Raw genomic sequence first — 21044 nt, 5'->3', positions numbered from 1 at the left:
TGACAGGTATTTTCCTTTCCATGGTAGTAAGATCTTATCTATTTTTGCTAACTTTCTATTAAAATGTATTGAAGTGAGATCATTTATTTCCTTTGGGATATGTATTCCGAGTATATCCACATCAACATCAGACCATTTTATTGGTAAACTACATGGTAATGTAAAATTTATATTTTTTAGTGATCCAATACGTAATATAGTACATTTGTCATAATTTGGTTGTAATCCAGAGAGGTTAGAAAATGTATCTAGATCCTCTATGAGGCTGTGGAGGGATTCTAGTTGTGGATTTAAAAGAAAGCATGAATCATCAGCGTACAATGACACCATTGTTTTTAGGCCCTGGATTTCTAATCCTCTGATATTATTATTGGATCTGATTTTAATAGCTAACATCTCGATGGCCACAATAAATAGATATGCCGATAGTGGACAACCTTGTTTCACTCCTCTTGACAGTTTAAAACTTTCTGAGAAATAGCCATTATTTACTATTTTACACCTAGGGTTACTATACATGATTTTGACCCATTTTATAAGAGATTCTCCAAAATTGAAATGCTCCAGGCATTTATATATAAACCCCAGTCGTACTTTGTCAAATGCCTTTTCGAAGTCTGCTATGAATAGCAGGTCTGGTTTCCCATATTTTCCATTGTGTTCTATTGTTTCCAATACTTGCCTTATATTATCTACAATGTATCTTCCATGTAAAAAACCTGTCTGATAGGAATGAATAATATCCGACAATACCTTTTTAATTCTATGCGCTATACATTTTGCTAGAATTTTTGCATCACAACACTGAAGTGTAAGGGGCCTCCAATTTTTAAAATGGACTGGATCTTTATATTTTCCACTTGTATCCTGTTTCAGTAATAATGAGATCAGACCTTCTTCTTGAGTGTCAGATAATCTACCATTTACATAGGAGTGGTTAAAACATGCTAATAACGGTCCTCTTAGTATATCAAAAAAGGTTTGGTATACCTCGACTGGTATGCCATCCAACCCTGGAGTTTTCCCAGACTTAAAGTCTTTAATTGCATCCAGAAGTTCCTCCTCTGTAATTTCACCTTCACATGAGTCTTTCTGTATGGCTGTTCATTTGACATTATCAATAGAAAAAAATCACTACAATTAGCTTCAGTTAGAGGAGATGGAGGCGACTGAAAAGAAAACATATGCTTAAAGTACTTTGTTTCCTCCTACAAAATATCATTTGGTGAATCATGGGTGACTCCGTCAATTGTAACCAGTTTCATTAAGTTATTTTTGGTAGCATTCCTATGTTGAAGATTTAAAAAATAATTTTGTGCATTTTTCCCCATATTCCATCCAGTTTGCTTTATTTTTATAATATATTACACTTGATCTTTCTTGAATAAGTTTCTCCATTTCTTTTTGTTTTTCTCTGCGCCTCTATGTTACAGTTTTTATTGCCATCTATCTGTTCTGTTAGACTTTCTATTTCCTTTGTTAGTATAAACTCTTTTGACCTAAATTGCTTTTGTTTTCGAGATGAGTACTGAATTGCATGGCCTCTAAAGGCACATTTAAAGGTGTCCCATACAATAAGGGGATTTGCTGTACCTATGTTATGTCGGAAAAAGTCCGTTATAAATTCCTTTGTTCTAATTATAAATAAATTATCATCCAATAGGCTTTGATTAAATTTCCAATATCCTCGCCCACGTGGAAATTCAGTAAGAGTAATGTATATGCCAATTATATGATGGTCCGACCGCATTCTGTCCCCTATCAACACTTTTTTTTACTTTTGCTGCCAACAAGAATGAGATAAGAAAGAAGTCAAGACGACTAGCTTGATTCAGTCTCCGCCATGCATATCTCACTAGATCAGTATATTTAAGCCTCCATATATCTACTAGTTCTAATGTATCCATGACATTCACAATTTCCTTAAGAGCATGTGGGTGATTGTTTGTGGTGTGATTTCCTTTACGGTCCATTGAGCTATTTAAAACAGTATTATAATCCCCCACCATAATAATATTGTCTTGCATTGCTTGCAGGGTTGATAATATATTATATATATATATTGTCAAAGAATTGTGGATCATCATTATTTGGTCCATAAAAGTTAATGAGCCATATCTGTTTATGGTCCAATAACATATTTAAAATAATCCATCTACCTTGCGTATCTATTTGGACAATTTGCACATTCGGATCGAAATTACTATTAATTAATATCATCACCCCTTTTGAATTTCTTTGCCCATGGGAGAAGTAAATCCCCCCATTCCTTTTTCCACGCAACTTCATCTCGAATTGTTGAATGAGTTTCCTGTATACAATAGATCTTATATTCCTTCTCTGAGCCATGTAAATATTGTTCTTCTTTTGTTATTATCAGCTAAGCCATTACAATTATAACTGGCTATACTTATTTCACCATACACCATAATGAGATACACGTTTCAAGTCTATTTATCATTATATATGTTTGTAAATGTACCAATAAAAAATACTGTAATGATTGAGTGTCCATATAGCTGTACCGTGATATTTGCATTGCTACGGAGTAACCCTTCAATTGTTCTCCACTAATTCCCCCGCTAAAGCCCCTCCCCATCCCAAATTGAGCCATCATCCCAGTGATCAGCATCCCACCCACGTCCCTCCGGATACCTAAGGCCCTGAGAGGCCAGGACCCATCCATCGAAAACAGCACACAGTGCCACCCACAAAACAGAAGCAGATTAACTGCCAAAAGCATTTCCAATGCTGTCACCTCTCTATATATATATATATATATATACAGTGGGGAAAAAAAGTATTTAGTCAGCCACCAATTGTGCAAGTTCTCCCACTTAAAAAGATGAGAGAGGCCTGTAATTGTCATCATAGGTACACGTCAACTATGACAGACAAATTGAGGGAAAAAAATCCAGAAAAACACATTGTAGGATTTTTAATGAATTTATTTGCAAATTATGGTGGAAAATAAGTATTTGGTCACCTACAAACAAGCAAGATTTCTGGCTCTCACAGACCTGTAACTTCTTCTTTAAGAGGCTCCTCTGTCCTCCACATGTTACCTGTATTAATGGCACCTATTTTAACTTGTTATCAGTACAAAAGACACCTGTCCACAACCTCAAACAGTCACACTCCAAACTCCACTATGGCCAAGACCAAAGAGCTGTCAAAGGACACCAGAAACAAAATTGTAGACCTGCATCAGGCTGGGAAGACTGAATCTGCAATAGGTAAGCAGCTTGGTTTGAAGAAATCAACTGTGGGAGCAATTATTAGGAAATGGAAGACATACAAGACCACTGATAATCTCCCTCGATCTGGGGCTCCACGCAAGATCTCACCCCGTGGGGTCAAAATGATCACAAGAACGGTGAGCAAAAATCCCAGAACCACACGGGGGGACCTAGTGAATGACCTGCAGAGAGCTGGGACCAAAGTAACAAAGCCTACCATCAGTAACACACTACGCCGCCAGGGACTCAAATCCTGCAGTGTCAGACGTGTCCCCCTGCTTAAGCCAGTACATGTCCAGGCCCGTCTGAAGTTTGCTAGAGTGCATTTGGATGATCCAGAAGAGGATTGGGAGAATGTCATATGGTCAGATGAAACCAAAATATAACTTTTTGGTAAAAACTCAACTCGTCGTGTTTGGAGGACAAAGAATGCTGAGTTGCATCCAAAGAACACCATACCTACTGTGAAGCATGGGGGTGGAAACATCATGCTTTGGGGCTGTTTTTCTGCAAAGGGACCAGGACGACTGATCCGTGTAAAGGAAAGAATGAATGGGGCCATGTATCGTGAGATTTTGAGTGAAAACCTCCTTCCATCAGCAAGGGCATTGAAGATGAAACGTGGCTGGGTCTTTCAGCATGACAATGATCCCAAACACACCGCCCGGGCAACGAAGGAGTGGCTTCGTAAGAAGCATTTCAAGGTCCTGGAGTGGCCTAGCCAGTCTCCAGATCTCAACCCCATAGAAAATCTTTGGAGGGAGTTGAAAATCCGTGTTGCCCAGCAACAGCCCCAAAACATCACTGCTCTAGAGGAGATCTGCATGGAGGAATGGGCCAAAATACCAGCAACAGTGTGTGAAAACCTTGTGAAGACTTACAGAAAACGTTTGACCTGTGTCATTGCCAACAAAGGGTATATAACAAAGTATTGAGAAACTTTTGTTATTGACCAAATACTTATATTCCACCATAATTTGCAAATAAATTCATAAAAAATCCTACAATGTGATTTTCTGGAATTTCTTTTCTCATTTTGTCTGTCATAGTTGACGTGTACCTATGATGAAAATTACAGGCCTCTCTCATCTTTTTAAGTGGGAGAACTTGCACAATTGGTGGCTGACTAAATACTTTTTTTCCCCACTGTATGTGGGATAAAAATAATAATATTAATAGGCTACACATACATTTCAGCGGTGCCTCCAATTTTGTTACCCTCTCTATGAGCTGTTTTATAAGGTAGACTCAAAGGTCTCAAAGGTACTTTTAATCATGTATCATGTACGCATGAGGTAACATTGATTTACATGTGCAGATAGGTTACAACATTGATTTACATGTGCAGATAGGTTACAAGTTTTTGCATCAGTCATTTTAAAAGGGAATAAAAGGCTGAAAACACAGAAAACAATGACATCTGTAAAAGGCGACAGGTGCAACCTTCGCCAAGGTGTGAAGTCCTAAGAAACGTGGCCAGAAAATGTCACTGTCCTCAATTAAACACTTTGCCTTGTGTATCACAATCCATCTCCTCAGTGCACATGATGCATGATAGCAGGTCTCTTCCCTTCATATTGAAATTGCCTGAGGATTAGAGATGCACATTTCACCAGCAGCGAGACTGCGGTTTTTGCTGGTGGGACACGCTCATAAATCTGAGAGAAGGATTTCAACGACCCGTTTATGGATCAAATCTACTTCAATAATTTTTATCTAATCTTCGCCACTGTTTCTGAATGATAAGACATCTTCAATTTAGATGCAATAGCTGTCCAAGTTGTTTAGAATAGGCCATATTTTACTGTCAGCAACTTTTTTAAATGTGTTGACTTCTTTGGGAATTGGAGGCTGAGACTCCAATACCCATTTGGAGCATAAATCTGGAAAAAATATCAAGGTGAGAGAAATCCTTAAATATGTGACGCAAAACTCCCATGGCAAAGCATACTGTGTAAGAGGCTCAGTCAACTGTCATTAAAATAGTACTTATTCCTGCAAAGTATCCAGTATATATGGTATACTGGATTAAGTCCATGACAGGAATATAGCATCGCTGTCAGCTGCCCAATGAACTGTTCAATAATTCTGATATGCTATTGCTGTATCACAAACACTTAGCACATAAAGATTGCTTTGGGAGCTCCTGGGGTGAGCTAGATTTGAAGATGAGCAGTAATCTGACAGCTCCAGAGTATGTAAGATAACGGATAAGGTGCCTTACCGATACTTTTGATTGTGAACGACCAGGATCCTCTGTTGGGCCTCACTCATCTAATGGCCTCAGAATTCTCATGAGTGCTGTGTCTTCTGTGGGGGGGAAGAAGAGAAAGAGAAGAAAGGTTAGTCCTACAGCATTGAGGCTTTTGGGAATACTGAATTGATTCGGTACCATTATCTGCCATTGGTCGATACCACACAAGAACCAGAGAATATAGCTTACATAAACAAAAGAAGTGCAGAGATCTTTTTGAGAACAACAGTTTGAATCGCTTATCCAGCTGAAACCTGTAGATTCCGGTAATGTTTAAATAGCCCCTGTGTCAAATACCTCAGAAAAACACTGACAGGCATACAGGACATACAGTGCCTTCAGAAAGTATTCACACCCCTTGACCTTTTCCACATTTTGTTGTGTTACAGCCTGAATTTAAAATGGATTCAATTGAGATTGTGTGACACTGGCCTACACACAATATCCCATTATGTCAAAGCGGAATTATTTTTTTTAGAAAATGTTACCAAAAAAACGAAAAACGTAAAAATCTTGAGTCAATAAGCATTCTACCTCTTTATTATGGTAAGCCTAAATAAGTTCAGGAGTAAGAATGTGCTTAACAAGTCCCATAATAAGTTGCATGAACTCACTCTGTGTGCAATAATAGTGTTTAACATGATTTTTGAATGACTACCTCATCTCTGTACCCCACACATCTGTAAGGTCCCTCAGTTGAGCAGTGAATTTCAAACACCGATTCATCCACAAAAACCAGGGAGGATTTCCAATGCCTCGCAAAAGAAACGCACCTATTGGTAGATGGGTCAACAAAAAAAAGCAGACGTTGAATATCCCTTTGAGCATGCTTAAGTTATTAATTACGCTTTGGATGGTATATCAATACACCCAGTCACTACAAAGATAAAGGAGTCATTCCTAACTCAGTTGCCAGAGAGGAAGGAAACTGCTCAGGGATTTCACCATGAGGCCAATGGTGTTTTTAAAATAGCTGCAGAGTTTAATGCCTGTGATAGGAGAAAACTGAGGATGTACACTATATATACAAAAGTATGTGAACACCCCTTCAAATGATTGGATTCGGCAATTTCACCCACACCTTTTGCCGACAGGTGTATAAAATCGAGCACACAGCCATGCAATCTCCATAGACAAACATTGGCAGAAGAATGGCCTTACTGAAGAGCTCAGTGACTTTCAACGTGGGACCGTCATAGGATGCCACCTTTCCAACAAGTCAGTTCATCATATTTCTGCCATGCTAGAGCTGCCCCGGTCAACTGTAAGTGCTGTTATTGTAAAGTGGAAACATCTAGGAGCAACGGCTCAGTCATGAAGTGGTAGGCTCACAGTAGAAACGCAGCCGTGAAGTGGTAGGCCACACAAGCTCACAGAACGAGACCACCGAGTGCTGAAGCGCCTGGTGCGTAAAAATCATCTGTCCTCGGTTGCAACACTCACTACCGAGTTCCGAACTGCCTCTCGAAGCAACGTCAGCACAAGAACTGTTCGTCAGGAGCTTCATGAAATGGGATTCCATGGCCGAACAGTGTAGACTGGAGTGGTGTAAATCTCGCCGTCATTGGACTCTGGAGCAGTGGAAACAAGTTCTCTTGAGTGATGAATCACGCTTCACCATCTGGCAGTCTGATGGACGAATCTGGGTTTGGCGGATGCCATGAGAACGCTACCTGCCCCAATGCATATTGTCAACTGTATAGTTTGGTGGAGGAGGAATAATGGTCTGGGACTGTTTTTCATGGTTTGGGCTAGGCACCTTAGTTCCAGTGAAGGGAAATCTTAACGCTACAGCATACAATTACATTCTAGATGATTCTGTGCTTCCAAAGTTTGAGGAAGGCCATTTCCTGTTTTAGCATGACAATGCCCCTGTGCACAAAGCGAGGTCCATACAGAAATGGTTTGTCAAGATCGGTGTGGAAGAACTTGACTGACCTGCACAGAGCCCTGACCTCAACCCCATCGAACACCTTTGGGATGAATTGGAACGCTGACTGCGAGTCAGGCCTAATGGCTGAATGGAAGCAAGTCCCCACAGCAATGTTCCAAAATGTAGTGGAAAACCTTCCCAGAAGAGTGGAGGCTGTTATTGCAGCAAAGTGGGGACCAACTCCATATTAATGCCAATGATTTTTTTGGAATGAGATGTTCGACAAGCAGGTGTCCACATACCTTTGGTCATATACTACTTTTGATCATGTACCTGGGGACTAAACACCTCCCTCTGCAACTGGATCCTGGACTTCCTGACAGGCCACCCCCAGGTGGTAAGCGCAGGTAACAACACATCCGCCATGCTGATCCTCAACACGGGGGCCCTCAGGGATGCGTAATCAGTCCCCTCCTGAACTCCCTGTTCACTGCATGGCCAGGCACAACTCCAACACCATCATTAAGTTTGCAGACGACACAACAGTGGTAGGCCTGATCACCGACAACGATGAGACAGCCTATAGGGAGGAGGTCAGAGACCTGGCCATGTGGTGCCAGGATAACAACCTCTCCCTCAACGTGATCAAGACAAAGGAGATAATTGTGGACTACAGGAAAAAGAAGAGGACCGAACACGCCCCCATTCTCATTGACGGGGCTGTAGTGGAGCAGGTTGAGAGCTTCAAGTTCCTTGGTGTCCACATCACCAACAAACTAACATGGTCCAAACACACCAAGACAGTGGTGAAGAGGGCACGACAAAGCCTATTCCCCCTAAGGAGACTGAAAAGATTTGGCATGGGTCCTCAGATCCTCAAAAAGTTATACAGCTGCACCATCGAGAGCATCCTGACTGGTTGCATCACTGCCTGGTTTGGCAACTCCTCAGCATCCGACCGCAAGGCACTACAGAGGGTAGTGCGTACGGCCCAGTACATCACTGGGTGCCAAGCTTCCTGCCATCCAGAACCTCTATACCAGGCGGTGTCAGAGGAAGGCCCTAAAAATTTGTCAAAGACTCCAGCCACCCTAGTCATAGACTGTTCTCTCTGCTACCACACGGCAAGTGGTACCGGAGCGCCAAGTCTAGGTCCAAAAGGCTTCTTAACAGCTTCTACCCCCAAGCCATAATACTCCTGAACAGCTAATCAAATGGCTACCCGGACTATTTGCATTGTCCCCCCCCACCCCCTCTTTTATGCTGCTGCTACTTATCTATGCATAGTCACTTTAACTCTACCTACATCTACATATTACCTCAATTACATTGACTAACCTGTGCCCCCGCACATTGACTCAGTACCGGTACCTCCTGTATATAGCCTCGCTACTGTTATTTTACTGCTGCTCTTTAATGTTTGTTATTTTTATTTTGTACTTATCTATTTTTTACTTAACACTTATTTTTCTTTAAACTGCATTGTTGGTTAAGGGCTTGTAAGTAAGCATTTCACTGTAAGGTCTACAGCTGTTGTATACATGTGACAAATACAATTTGATTTGATTTGATGTAGTGTATCAGCAACATTTTAAGTTCCTCCACAATACTAACCTAATTGACAGAGTGAAAAGAAGGAAGCCTGTACAGAATATAAATATTCCAAAACATGCATCTTGTTTGCAACAGGGCACTAAAGTAATACTGTAAAAAATGGGGCAAAGCAGTTCACCTTTGAATACAAAGTGTTATGTTTGGGGCAAATCCAATACAACACATTACTGAGTACCACTTAATATTTTCAAGCATAGTTGTGGCTGCATCATATGGGTATGCTTGTAATCGTTAAAAACTGGGGAGTTTTTCAGGATAAAAAATTAACGGAATGGAGCAAAGTACAGGCCAAATCCTAGAGGAAAACCCGGTTCAGTCTGCTTTCCACCAGACACTGGGAGATGAATTCACCTTTCAGCAGGACAATCACCTAAAACACAAGGCCAAGTATACACTGGAGTTGCTTACCAAAAAGACAGTGAATTTTCCTGAGTGGCCGAGTTAAAGTTTTGCCTTAAATCTGCTTGACATTTTTTGGCAAGACCTGAAAATAGTTGTGTCACTCGAAAAATGTCCTGAATGTCGAGCCATGAATATGTTCTTGGCCTAGAGTAGATTAATATTGGTAATGCTCCGTTCTACTTCCTTCACAGTCGCATATTCTGAAATTAATATTTCAATATTCAGTTGAACAGTTACATGGTTTATACCCCAAAGTGCTGACATGAATGAAAAAGGTTTGCTATTGCTATACCTTTCACAACGAATCCATATAGTTTGAAATTCAAGTTTAGAGTTGTAGAACTATTTGAGGGCCTCATTTGTTCAAATGAGACTTTAGTATCTCAGTACTGCCTAGGGACTGATGGAGACCTCCAACACATCTGCTATTCAGCAGCCGCTTGTGTGTGAACAGAAGGAGCCTGCAGCATAGACATACCCAAAACCTCTACAGGGAGACATTGTTAATGAATTGTCCTAGAGCCCTCTCCCTGGCTGCTTCATTGGTCCTGCTGCAGTCATCACATTCACAGACCCTCCAGCTAACAGGACAGTGCGACTTAAATGTGAATCTGGCAGACCCCGAAGACATTTTGACTCCATGGTTTCTTGTCGGCAGGAAATAATAAGGCTTAATGTTGCACAAGAACAAATCGCATAGTTCGAAATGCAAGCCCTGTTGAGCCGAGGTGAGCACCTTTCAGAGTCGCTTTTAATTCCATTATGAGATTAGACCACCTGGGAGCAGAAGGGGGTTACATTTTCTAACAAGAACATGGATTAAATGAACAAACAATGCAGTTGCGTAAGTCTCTTTAGAAAACAGGCAGTATGTGCACAGAATACTCTTACTGAAGACCGACACAGCAACACAATGAGAGTATTGCAACTACAACCACCAAATTGAAACCGTAGAAATAGAATATCAATACCGGATCCCCATAGTCCTTAGATGAGTTCCTTGAACGTAGCAAAAGTCATTGGTAACAAGACAATATTCCTACTGGGTGTAAGGTATCCATCTTTGTGTATTTGTGTAAGTGCAGTATGCAAACCCCACAGGGACTTCAATATGCAGGGCCAACAGCACACTGGCTTTAAAAATAAATATTGGAAAATAGTTATTTTCCTTTCATCTCATTCTCATACATTGTGAAAGTGTTTCTCCTGCTTTTCTTTATACATTCCAAAAGGTGTTGGACGTGATGTGGCAACATCAGTTGTTCTCCCAAGCATCTGGCCAGGGTTTGTGTGTTTGAGCCCCAGCAGCAGCTCCACTGCCTGAGGGCTGCTGCCGGGGGTAGATAAGAGGCTGAGGCAGAGCTAGGCAGGCCATCCTTTAGCCAGCTCAGCTCCTGAGGGGAAGACCCCAGGCCTGCATTGTCAGGGTCCTACTAGTGTGGAGGGGGGCCAAGCATTCTAAAATACACCACAAAACTTACTGGAAGCTAGCTGAGGCTAAAGCTGGCAACATAAGCATTACCATTGCCAATTATAAAAACATGACAAAAGTCAACCCATAAAACCATTGAAAATACACTGTTGTATAAAGCAATGTTGAGCAGATGCAGACGTATCGACTCCAAGCCCCAGGACTATATAAATAGCTTATGCTGTTTTCCTTTTTTATAGTCGCAAATAAAACTATATTGATGATGAATAAAACAGCTTTTAAAGCACTGAGGAACAGTATGAATTTAAGTTATGGGCTGCACTGCAACCTACCTGACCCATTAAAAAGATAATTGATTTAATATGTCAACTGTAGTCAAGATAGGTTGGACTGTAATTCCATGGGAGCAAAGTAGAATTAATCCGACCTAATCCTTCAATTGCAGACAGTGGCCCTGCTGCTGGCAAGCGGATGAAACAACAGGCGGATTTGTGTTATTGATTAAATAACTATCTGCATTCTTTCATTTAGAATCAACAGAGCTGTCCATGCATGGTTCCAACAGTGTTCTCATCTCCCACTGTGTTTAAAGTGCAAAACTACAGTAAAAAATGTTTTGCCCGAAGCTTCGCTGGATATGGCGAACTGAATGCTAAAATGATGCTACAGTAGATAAACATAAAATAAACTACTGGCATATACAGTACATCAAACATTTAACATTTACATTTACATTTTAGTCATTTAGCAGACACTCTTATCCAGAGCGACTTCCAATTAATGAGTGCATACATTTTTCATACTGGCCCCCGTGGGATTTTACTTGATTAGCTAAATGATTAGCTAAATGACCCATACTGCACCATCTTTGTTATGTAAATTGGGTGAATGGCAAAACACTGAATCACATGCTGCTTGATGTAACTGTATCCTTGAAAAAAGCATTCCTGCAATTGCAACCACGGGCCAAATAAAGTTTAAAACTAAAGAAAAAGCACAGTGTAATACTGATCAAAGCAGGTAATTCCTAACTGTCTTGTAATCTAAGGGTTTCAAAACCTCAGTTAAACCTGTTCCTTGAAATAACACGTGAACATCTAAGCTTAATTAGCTGAAGATTGACATTTTGGCTTTTCTACATCACTTGACATCAGTAACAGTGCAACATCTAGGCCAACTTGAATCACTTTAGTCTTTTTCTACTCTTTTTTCTGCCCAGCATCTAAACCAATGGCATGTGAAGGCCTATACGTGTAGGTGTGTATATTTTCTTTCATCAAATGTTCCTTGACAGTAATTTCTACTCTTCTTAGTATGGCTAGTCCTAGGTCCATTGCCTGGTCCTACATCCTTCAAGATACTGTCTGTTTACTACTTCACTACATTCTAATACGTACTTGCAAAGCCAGAACTTCAGTTCAGTATTGGAATCTGTATAGGCTGTGATGTCACGAGAGGCTGTGTCCTGGAGGGACGTTACATCCCCCTGAGGTGGCTGCAAACCCAGACAGCTATGGCTCCATCTGCTGGTATGGTCGGGAACTCCACCCCTCTATGGCCAATCTTCCCACGCAGCTGAAACAAATCAGGAGCTGATGAGCTGAAGGTTTTGGAAGGGAAGAGACACACTGAGGGAGTGTGTGGGGGGTGAAGAAACACAGTCTCCAACCTGGGCTCTCTGGAGGACAAGAGTGCTGCACGTCCACTTCCATGAGGAATATAAGGATTTGGAGATACTTACCTTTGGGAAATACTCACCTTTGGATATATGCACCTGTGGAAATACGTGAGAGACATTTGGAAGGACTTTTTGCTGGGTTGGCCACTAGCTGCAACGTGGACTACAGTAAGGCTGGGGAAAAAGTTATCTGAGCGAGTGAGAATTATGATTTTGGATGTGGAAGAGACATCCCTGAACTGTTAACCCTTAAAGAGCCACAAGAGAACAGAATTTTGTTATATTTTCGTTAATTTCCCAAGACCTATAATAAAATCCTTGTTTTGTTTGAACCTTGTCTCCTTGCACTACTTGAGCAATCCCGCTGAAAGCTGTGTAGCCTCTCGTGACGTCACAGATGGTGGAGAATACGGGCACGCTCAAGCGTTAATAGTGCATGTCAGAGGAGGATACCGAAGGTTTGATCACCCAGTTTTCCAAGTTGGCCGTAGGCTCCCCCGCCGACTGAAATGGAGGACATATTGAAAGCCCTTGTTGCTGGCCAGCAAGCCCAGATGCAAGCAAACGTGGCTCTCTTGGAGGAGCAAAAGAAAGCCAACCTTCTGAAGGCAGAGGAATTGCAGTTGCAGAGACAGAGGGTGGTCCAAAATACCCGCCCAATAAAGGCAAGTGACTTTATATCTAAGATGGGAGCTACCGATGACATTGAGGCATACCTGCATGCATTTGAGGCCACGGCCACTAGGGGAAGCCTGGCCCAAGCAGCAGTGGGTTGGTCTGTTAGCCCCCTTTCTAACCGGGGAATCGCTGAATGCTGTCCGGGACCTGGGCCCTGACCAGGTTACTGACTATGATGCCCTGAAGTCTGAGATCCTCAGCAGATATGGACTCACAAAGTTTGGTATGGCCCAGCGCTTTCACGGCTGGACCTTCCAACCAGACCAACCTCCCTCGGGCGCAGATGCATGAACTTGTCCGAATCGCAAGGAAATGGCTGGATCCGCAGAGGAATACAGCAGCGGCGGTGGTGGAGGCCGTTGTGGTGGATCGCTACCTACGCGCCCTGCCTTATGAGGCAAAACGGTTCATCAGTCAACAGGCCTTGACCACGGCTGATCTGACCGTGGAAGCTGTGGAAAAGTACCAGGCCACAGCGGAGATGCTGAATGCTTCCCGAAAAGACCCCAGGAGTGCGGCCCCACCACAAATGGGAAGAACCCGTCCAAAGGACCCCAAGGTCTCGAACCCAGCCACGTCAGGACTTATCCCGGCTCCAGGGGGAGCCAGAAACCAGGCGGGTCCAAGAAGAGTACACCAGGAGGGGGAAACTCGACAGTGTTACTGGTGTGGGGAGATGGGACATATCTCCTGGCAGTGTGGGAAACCAGCCGATGAACCTATGCCCACTGCGGAGTCCTCCAGCTCAGCACCCACACACCGTGTTGCCTCGCTCTTGGGAGTCGTAGATGGCGGCCCAGATCGACCCCCCACCTGCCCGGTAACTGTGAATCACCATGATGTGGAGGCCTTACTGGATTCTGGTAGCCGGGCCACCCTGGTGCGTAAGGATTTGGTGGGCCCAACGTGTCTGACCCCGGGGAAAATCCTCCCAGTTTCCTGTGTCCATGGGGACACCAGAGAATACCCCATTACTGAACTTACAATGACCAGCACACGGGGAACCATACACACGACGGCGGGGTGGTTGATTCCCTCCCCGTCCCTGTCCTTATTGGACGAGACTGCCCAGCCTTTTACCCACTCTGGAGAGAGTCTCAGGAGAGGATAACCCGAGTACCTCGGAAACGGAGAGGCAAGACTCATCCTGGGAAGGCTCCGGTGCAATCCTCCGAAGTTACTCACTCCCGCCCGGGCTCTGATAGGGATGGCAGGTGCCCAGACCGACACAGAGACGGAGCTACAGAATCTGGACAAAGAACTGTCTGGTCTGAAGGGGACCGCTGAGAGGTATCGTTTGTTAAAGCAACAGTTAGACATGAAGACAGAAGAGTTAGATATCCTCCAGGCTAAACTCCAACAGAGCTCCTTCCCTAAGCAACAGGAGGAGCTGGAGAGGCTGCGCAGGACCATCGAGGAGTGTGAGGAGACCCTGCGCAGGAGTAAGGAGGTCCAGAAGAAGGCAGAGGAGAAGTACAAGGTGTTGGAGAACAAGATGAAGAATGCGGAGGCAGAGAGAGAGAAGGAACTGAAAGCTGCTCAACAGAAGCTAAACTCTGCTAAAACCAAGGCTGATGCGTTCAGTAAGAAACTCAAGGAGAGACAACAGGAGGCTGAGTCCCTGGTCCTAGAGTTGGAGGAGTTGAAGAGAGAGCAGTCTGGCAAGGCACCACGGCAATGCGGACGCCCTCTCCCGGCGTGATGCCTTCTTCGCTGCCTTTACCCCGACGAGGACGTCGGTCCCGAGGAGGGGGATGTGTGATGTCACGAGAGGCTGTGTCCTGGAGGGACGTTACATCCCCCTGAGGTGGCTGCAAACCCAGACAGCTATGGCTCCATCTGCTGGTATGGTCGGGAACTCCACCCCTCTATGGCCAATCTTCCCACGCAGCTGAAACAAATCAGGAGCTGATGAGCTGAAGGTTTTGGAAGGGAAGAGACACACTGAGGGAGTGTGTGGGGGTGAAGAAACACAGTCTCCAACCTGGGCTCTCTGGAGGACAAGAGTGCTGCACGTCCACTTCCATGAGGAATATAAGGATTTGGAGATACTTACCTTTGGGAAATACTCACCTTTGGATATATGCACCTGTGGAAATACGTGAGAGACATTTGGAAGGACTTTTTGCTGGGTTGGCCACTAGCTGCAACGTGGACTACAGTAAGGCTGGGGAAAAGTTATCTGAGCGAGTGAGAATTATGATTTTGGATGTGGAAGAGACATCCCTGAACTGTTAACCCTTAAAGAGCCACAAGAGAACAGAATTTTGTTATATTTTCGTTAATTTCCCAAGACCTATAATAAAATCCTTGTTTTGTTTGAACCTTGTCTCCTTGCACTACTTGAGCAATCCCGCTGAAAGCTGTGTAGCCTCTCGTGACGTCACAGATGGTGGAGAATACGGGCACGCTCAAGCGTTAATAGTGCATGTCAGAGGAGGATACCGAAGGTTTGATCACCCAGTTTTCCAAGTTGGCCGTAGGCTCCCCGCCGACTGAAATGGAGGACATATTGAAAGCCCTTGTTGCTGGCCAGCAAGCCCAGATGCAAGCAAACGTGGCTCTCTTGGAGGAGCAAAAGAAAGCCAACCTTCTGAAGGCAGAGGAATTGCAGTTGCAGAGACAGAGGGTGGTCCAAAATACCCGCCCAATAAAGGCAAGTGACTTTATATCTAAGATGGGAGCTACCGATGACATTGAGGCATACCTGCATGCATTTGAGGCCACGGCCACTAGGGAAGCCTGGCCCAAGCAACAGTGGGTTGGTCTGTTAGCCCCCTTTCTAACCGGGGAATCGCTGAATGCTGTCCGGGACCTGGGCCCTGACCAGGTTACTGACTATGATGCCCTGAAGTCTGAGATCCTCAGCAGATATGGACTCACAAAGTTTGGTATGGCCCAGCGCTTTCACGGCTGGACCTTCCAACCAGACCAACCTCCTCGGGCGCAGATGCATGAACTTGTCCGAATCGCAAGGAAATGGCTGGATCCGCAGAGGAATACAGCAGCGGCGGTGGTGGAGGCCGTTGTGGTGGATCGTTACCTACGCGCCCCTGCCTTATGAGGCAAAACGGTTCATCAGTCAACAGGCCTTGACCACGGCTGATCTGACCGTGGAAGCTGTGGAAAAGTACCAGGCCACAGCGGAGATGCTGAATGCTTCCCCGAAAAAGACCCCAGGAGTGCGGCCCCACCACAAATGGGAAGAACCCGTCCAAAGGACCCCAAGGTCTCGAACCCAGCCACGTCAGGACTTATCCCGGCTCCAGGGGGAGCCAGAAACCAGGCGGGTCCAAGAAGAGTACACCAGGAGGGGGAAACTCGACAGTGTTACTGGTGTGGGGAGATGGGACATATCTCCTGGCAGTGTGGGAAACCAGCCGATGAACCTATGCCCACTGCGGAGTCCTCCAGCTCAGCACCCACACACCGTGTTGCCTCGCTCTTGGGAGTCGTAGATGGCGGCCCAGATCGACCCCCCACCTGCCCGGTAACTGTGAATCACCATGATGTGGAGGCCTTACTGGATTCTGGTAGCCGGGCCACCCCTGGTGCGTAAGGATTTGGTGGGCCCAACGTGTCTGACCCCGGGGAAAATCCTCCCAGTTTCCTGTGTCCATGGGGACACCAGAGAATACCCCATTACTGAACTTACAATGACCAGCACACGGGGAACCATACACACGACGGCGGGGGTGGTTGATTCCCTCCCCGTCCCTGTCCTTATTGGACGAGACTGCCCAGCCTTTTACCCACTCTGGAGAGAGTCTCAGGAGAGGATAACCCGAGTACCTCGGAAACGGAGAGGCAAGACTCATCCTGGGAAGGCTCCGGTGCAATCCTCCGAGTTACTCACTCCCGCCCCGGGCTCTGATAGGGATGGCAGGTGCCCAGACCGACACAGAGACGGAGCTACAGAATCTGGACAAAGAACTGTCTGGTCTGAAGGGGACCGCTGAGAGGTATCGTTTGTTAAAGCAACAGTTAGACATGAAGACAGAAGAGTTAGATATCCTCCAGGCTAAACTCCAACAGAGCTCCTTCCCTAAGCAACAGGAGGAGCTGGAGAGGCTGCGCAGGACCATCGAGGAGTGTGAGGAGACCCTGCGCAGGAGTAAGGAGGTCCAGAAGAAGGCAGAGGAGAAGTACAAGGTGTTGGAGAACAAGATGAAGAATGCGGAGGCAGAGAGAGAGAAGGAACTGAAAGCTGCTCAACAGAAGCTAAACTCTGCTAAAACCAAGGCTGATGCGTTCAGTAAGAAACTCAAGGAGAGACAACAGGAGGCTGAGTCCCTGGTCCTAGAGTTGGAGGAGTTGAAGAGAGAGCAGTCTGGCAAGCACCACGGCAATGCGGACGCCCTCTCCCGGCGTGATGCCTTCTTCGCTGCCTTTACCCCGACGAGGACGTCGGTCCCGAGGAGGGGGATGTGTGATGTCACGAGAGGCTGTGTCCTGGAGGGACGTTACATCCCCCTGAGGTGGCTGCAAACCCAGACAGCTATGGCTCCATCTGCTGGTATGGTCGGGAACTCCACCCCTCTATGGCCAATCTTCCCACGCAGCTGAAACAAATCAGGAGCTGATGAGCTGAAGGTTTTGGAAGGGAAGAGACACACTGAGGGAGTGTGTGGGGGGTGAAGAAACACAGTCTCCAACCTGGGCTCTCTGGAGGACAAGAGTGCTGCACGTCCACTTCCATGAGGAATATAAGGATTTGGAGATACTTACCTTTGGGAAATACTCACCTTTGGATATATGCACCTGTGGAAATACGTGAGAGACATTTGGAAGGACTTTTTGCTGGGTTGGCCACTAGCTGCAACGTGGACTACAGTAAGGCTGGGGAAAAGTTATCTGAGCGAGTGAGAATTATGATTTTGGATGTGGAAGAGACATCCCTGAACTGTTAACCCTTAAAGAGCCACAAGAGAACAGAATTTTGTTATATTTTCGTTAATTTCCCAAGACCTATAATAAAATCCTTGTTTTGTTTGAACCTTGTCTCCTTGCACTACTTGAGCAATCCCGCTGAAAGCTGTGTAGCCTCTCGTGACGTCACAAGGCCTACAGGTCCTACACCAACTTTAAAGTTTAGTATAAGGACAGGCAACCGGCCAACTCAATCTGCATTGGGGTTATCTTTTTTCAGTCAGTAAGCAGGCTAGCTTTGACAGAGCGTGGCCTTACAGTGAACTGTGTGAGAAAACACAACTTCAGGTGATTTTCAACTTGTCTTGATTTGAAGGCTAGCTTCAAAATACAAGGCACTTGAGCCCTAATATAATCCTTGAAATATCAAAGGGGATGGTAGATGTGAGGCTGGACAAAGCACAACTTAGTTCAAGGCCTTAACATCTTTACTTGCCTTAGCAGATTTTACTAATCAATATCTCAGACAGTGGTTTTTATGTATCAGTTTAACTAGTGGAATATATTGTGCTTACTGCAAGACAACACAAGGTCAAAAACAGGAAAATAAAACACTGAAAGAGCCATTTTGCCACCAGGAGTAAACCTTACAGTGCATTTGTCACTGACAGATATAACATACAAGATAACCTTGCCTATGTCTTGTTTATTTGGTGTAACACAATACCTTCGAAGCTGAAGTGGCTAGTAAACAGTATATCAAAACATCGGGAAAATCCAACATAAAGTGTGCCCTTCAGTTTTGAGAAGGTCATATGCTGTCCAAGAGATCTATTTGGGACCCAGACTTTTGAAGTGAGCAGCTATTTAAATGTGTATATCAATCACTGTCACCACTGTTCACCATGCAGGTACTACTAGAACTGTATTTCTGCAGAACATTTGGCTCTATGGGGCATATTATGCATAATACAGTGCTAAGGCAAACAGAAACATGGATAACTTGATAAATAGTAAATCAATCACGCATCTATTCAAAGTGCTGCTTTGGACAATTGCTTGAAGTTTTTAGATTTGTTAATCAATAATGTATGTATTTCCCAAACAGAGTCATGTTTTAAATTAAAATAAAAAGCGTATGGAAAAGAGCCTGCATATCATAAAGGAATATTTGGCGTTTTTACAACCAAATCTAAATATATTTTTTTTTCATCCTAGTTGTGCAGTACGGGGGCTCTTTAGATGTTGTACACATGAAATTGTGTCATTCTGAACTTTATCCGCAAAGTTATATTCCATTTTGTTGCAACTCAAGCGATACATCTCCGTCCATTCTACAGGTAACTGCCAAAATAAAGGAAACACTTGAGTAAATGAAGAATACAAAGTATATAGAAAGCAGGTCCTTCCACACAGGAATTTCCAGAAACTTGTAGAATCTATGCCAAGGCACATTGAAGCTGTTCTGGCAGCTCGTGGTGGCCCAACTGGATGCCATATACATCAAAAATAGAGATTTGGTTGTAAAAAAGCTAACTTATTTTTAAAAAATGATCAAAGACTTGAGATGACTGAGCAATATGCATTAAGACAAAAAGCAACAAGACATTTGGGTCGAAATAAGACCAGAATTCTCATGGAAGGAAACATACGTACATTAGATGGAGGGATTGATAGAGGGAGCTGAAAAAGATGTTCAAACAAACAGGGACTCTGGGTCATCTGTTTGGCCCATTGCCGAAGTTACTGCATGGTACACTGCATACTGTGACAAATAAACATTGGCATTTCCTTTGACAGTCAAGGTGAAGTCATATCTATCACAGACTTTTAGACACCAAGGCCACTAAGAAAAACAGACAGGGACAAATAACTGTGCAGCTTATCCACCCAGAATAAATCCACTGAATGAGTGCAGAAGTCAAGTGTAGAATATAATAGTCCTCAGTTTCAGGACATTGAGTTTCACTGAAAGCTAGACCAGCTGAATAAGTAAGAATGTAATAATTTATACATTGTGTCCATGTTCTGAATCAAGGCCATGCAGAATGTGTATAGCAGCACCAACTGTGTAACTTCACTAGGCAGCATCATTTTCTTGAGGACTAATGGTTCAAGTGAGCAGTCCTCATTTTAGATGGTTAACTCACTCCTTCAGCAATTGACATATGACTCATTTTGCAGCAATATTTAATTGCCTGCAATATTTCTTAGCCTAGGTTCTCATTAGCCAACAGCTTAATTCTATAGCTCACTACTTTAATTGATTTGATAACCTAGAACTGGTGTAGGGTTTCAACAAAACATTGCCATTGATCAAATATACAGTGGGGAGAACAAGTATTTGATACACTGCCGATTTTCCTACTTACAAAGCGTGTAGAGATCTGTAATTTTTATCATAGGTACACTTCAACTGTGAGAGACGGAATCTAAAACAAAAATCCAGAAAATCACATTGTATGATTTTTAAGTAATTAATTTGCATTTTATTGCATGACATAGGTATTTGATCACCTACCAACCAGTATGAATTCCGGCTCTCACAGACCTGTTAGTTTTTCTTTAAGAAGCCCTCCTTTTCTCCACTCATTACCTGTATTAACTGCACCTGTTTGAACTCGTTACCTGTATAAAAGACACCTGTCCACACACTCAATCAAACAGACTCCAACCTATCCACAATGGCCAAGACCAGAGAGCAGTGTAAGGACATCAGGGATACAATTGTAGACCTGCACAAAGCTGGGATGGGCTACAGGACAATAGGCAAGCAGCTTGGTGAGAAGGCAACAACTGTTGGCGCAATTATTAGAAAATGGAAGAAGTTCAAGATGATGGTCAATCACCCTCGGTCTGGGGCTCCATGCAAGATCTCACCTCGTGGGGCATCAATGATCATGAGGAAGGTGAGGGATCAGCCCAGAACTACACGGCAGGACCTGGTCAATGACCTGAAGAGAGCTGGGACCACAGTCTCAAAGAAAACCATTAGTAACACACTA

General features: G+C 44.0%; 1 protein-coding gene across 1 annotated transcript in view; it reads right to left on the bottom strand.

Annotated features, from left to right (window-relative positions):
* LOC121554923 (PTB domain-containing engulfment adapter protein 1) overlaps positions 1-21044 on the bottom strand; it is a 150349-nt gene that overhangs the window by 50941 nt on the left and 78364 nt on the right. The window contains exon 2 of the mRNA XM_041868651.2: positions 5464-5549. The gene's annotated coding sequence lies outside the window, so the exon portion shown is untranslated. The remainder of the gene's footprint in view (positions 1-5463; positions 5550-21044) is intronic.

This window comes from Coregonus clupeaformis, chromosome 4 (genome assembly GCF_020615455.1).
Source record: "Coregonus clupeaformis isolate EN_2021a chromosome 4, ASM2061545v1, whole genome shotgun sequence".
Taxonomy (NCBI): domain Eukaryota; kingdom Metazoa; phylum Chordata; class Actinopteri; order Salmoniformes; family Salmonidae; genus Coregonus; species Coregonus clupeaformis.
Note: the sequence above shows the minus strand (reverse complement) of the source record. Positions and strands in the feature narration are given on the sequence as shown.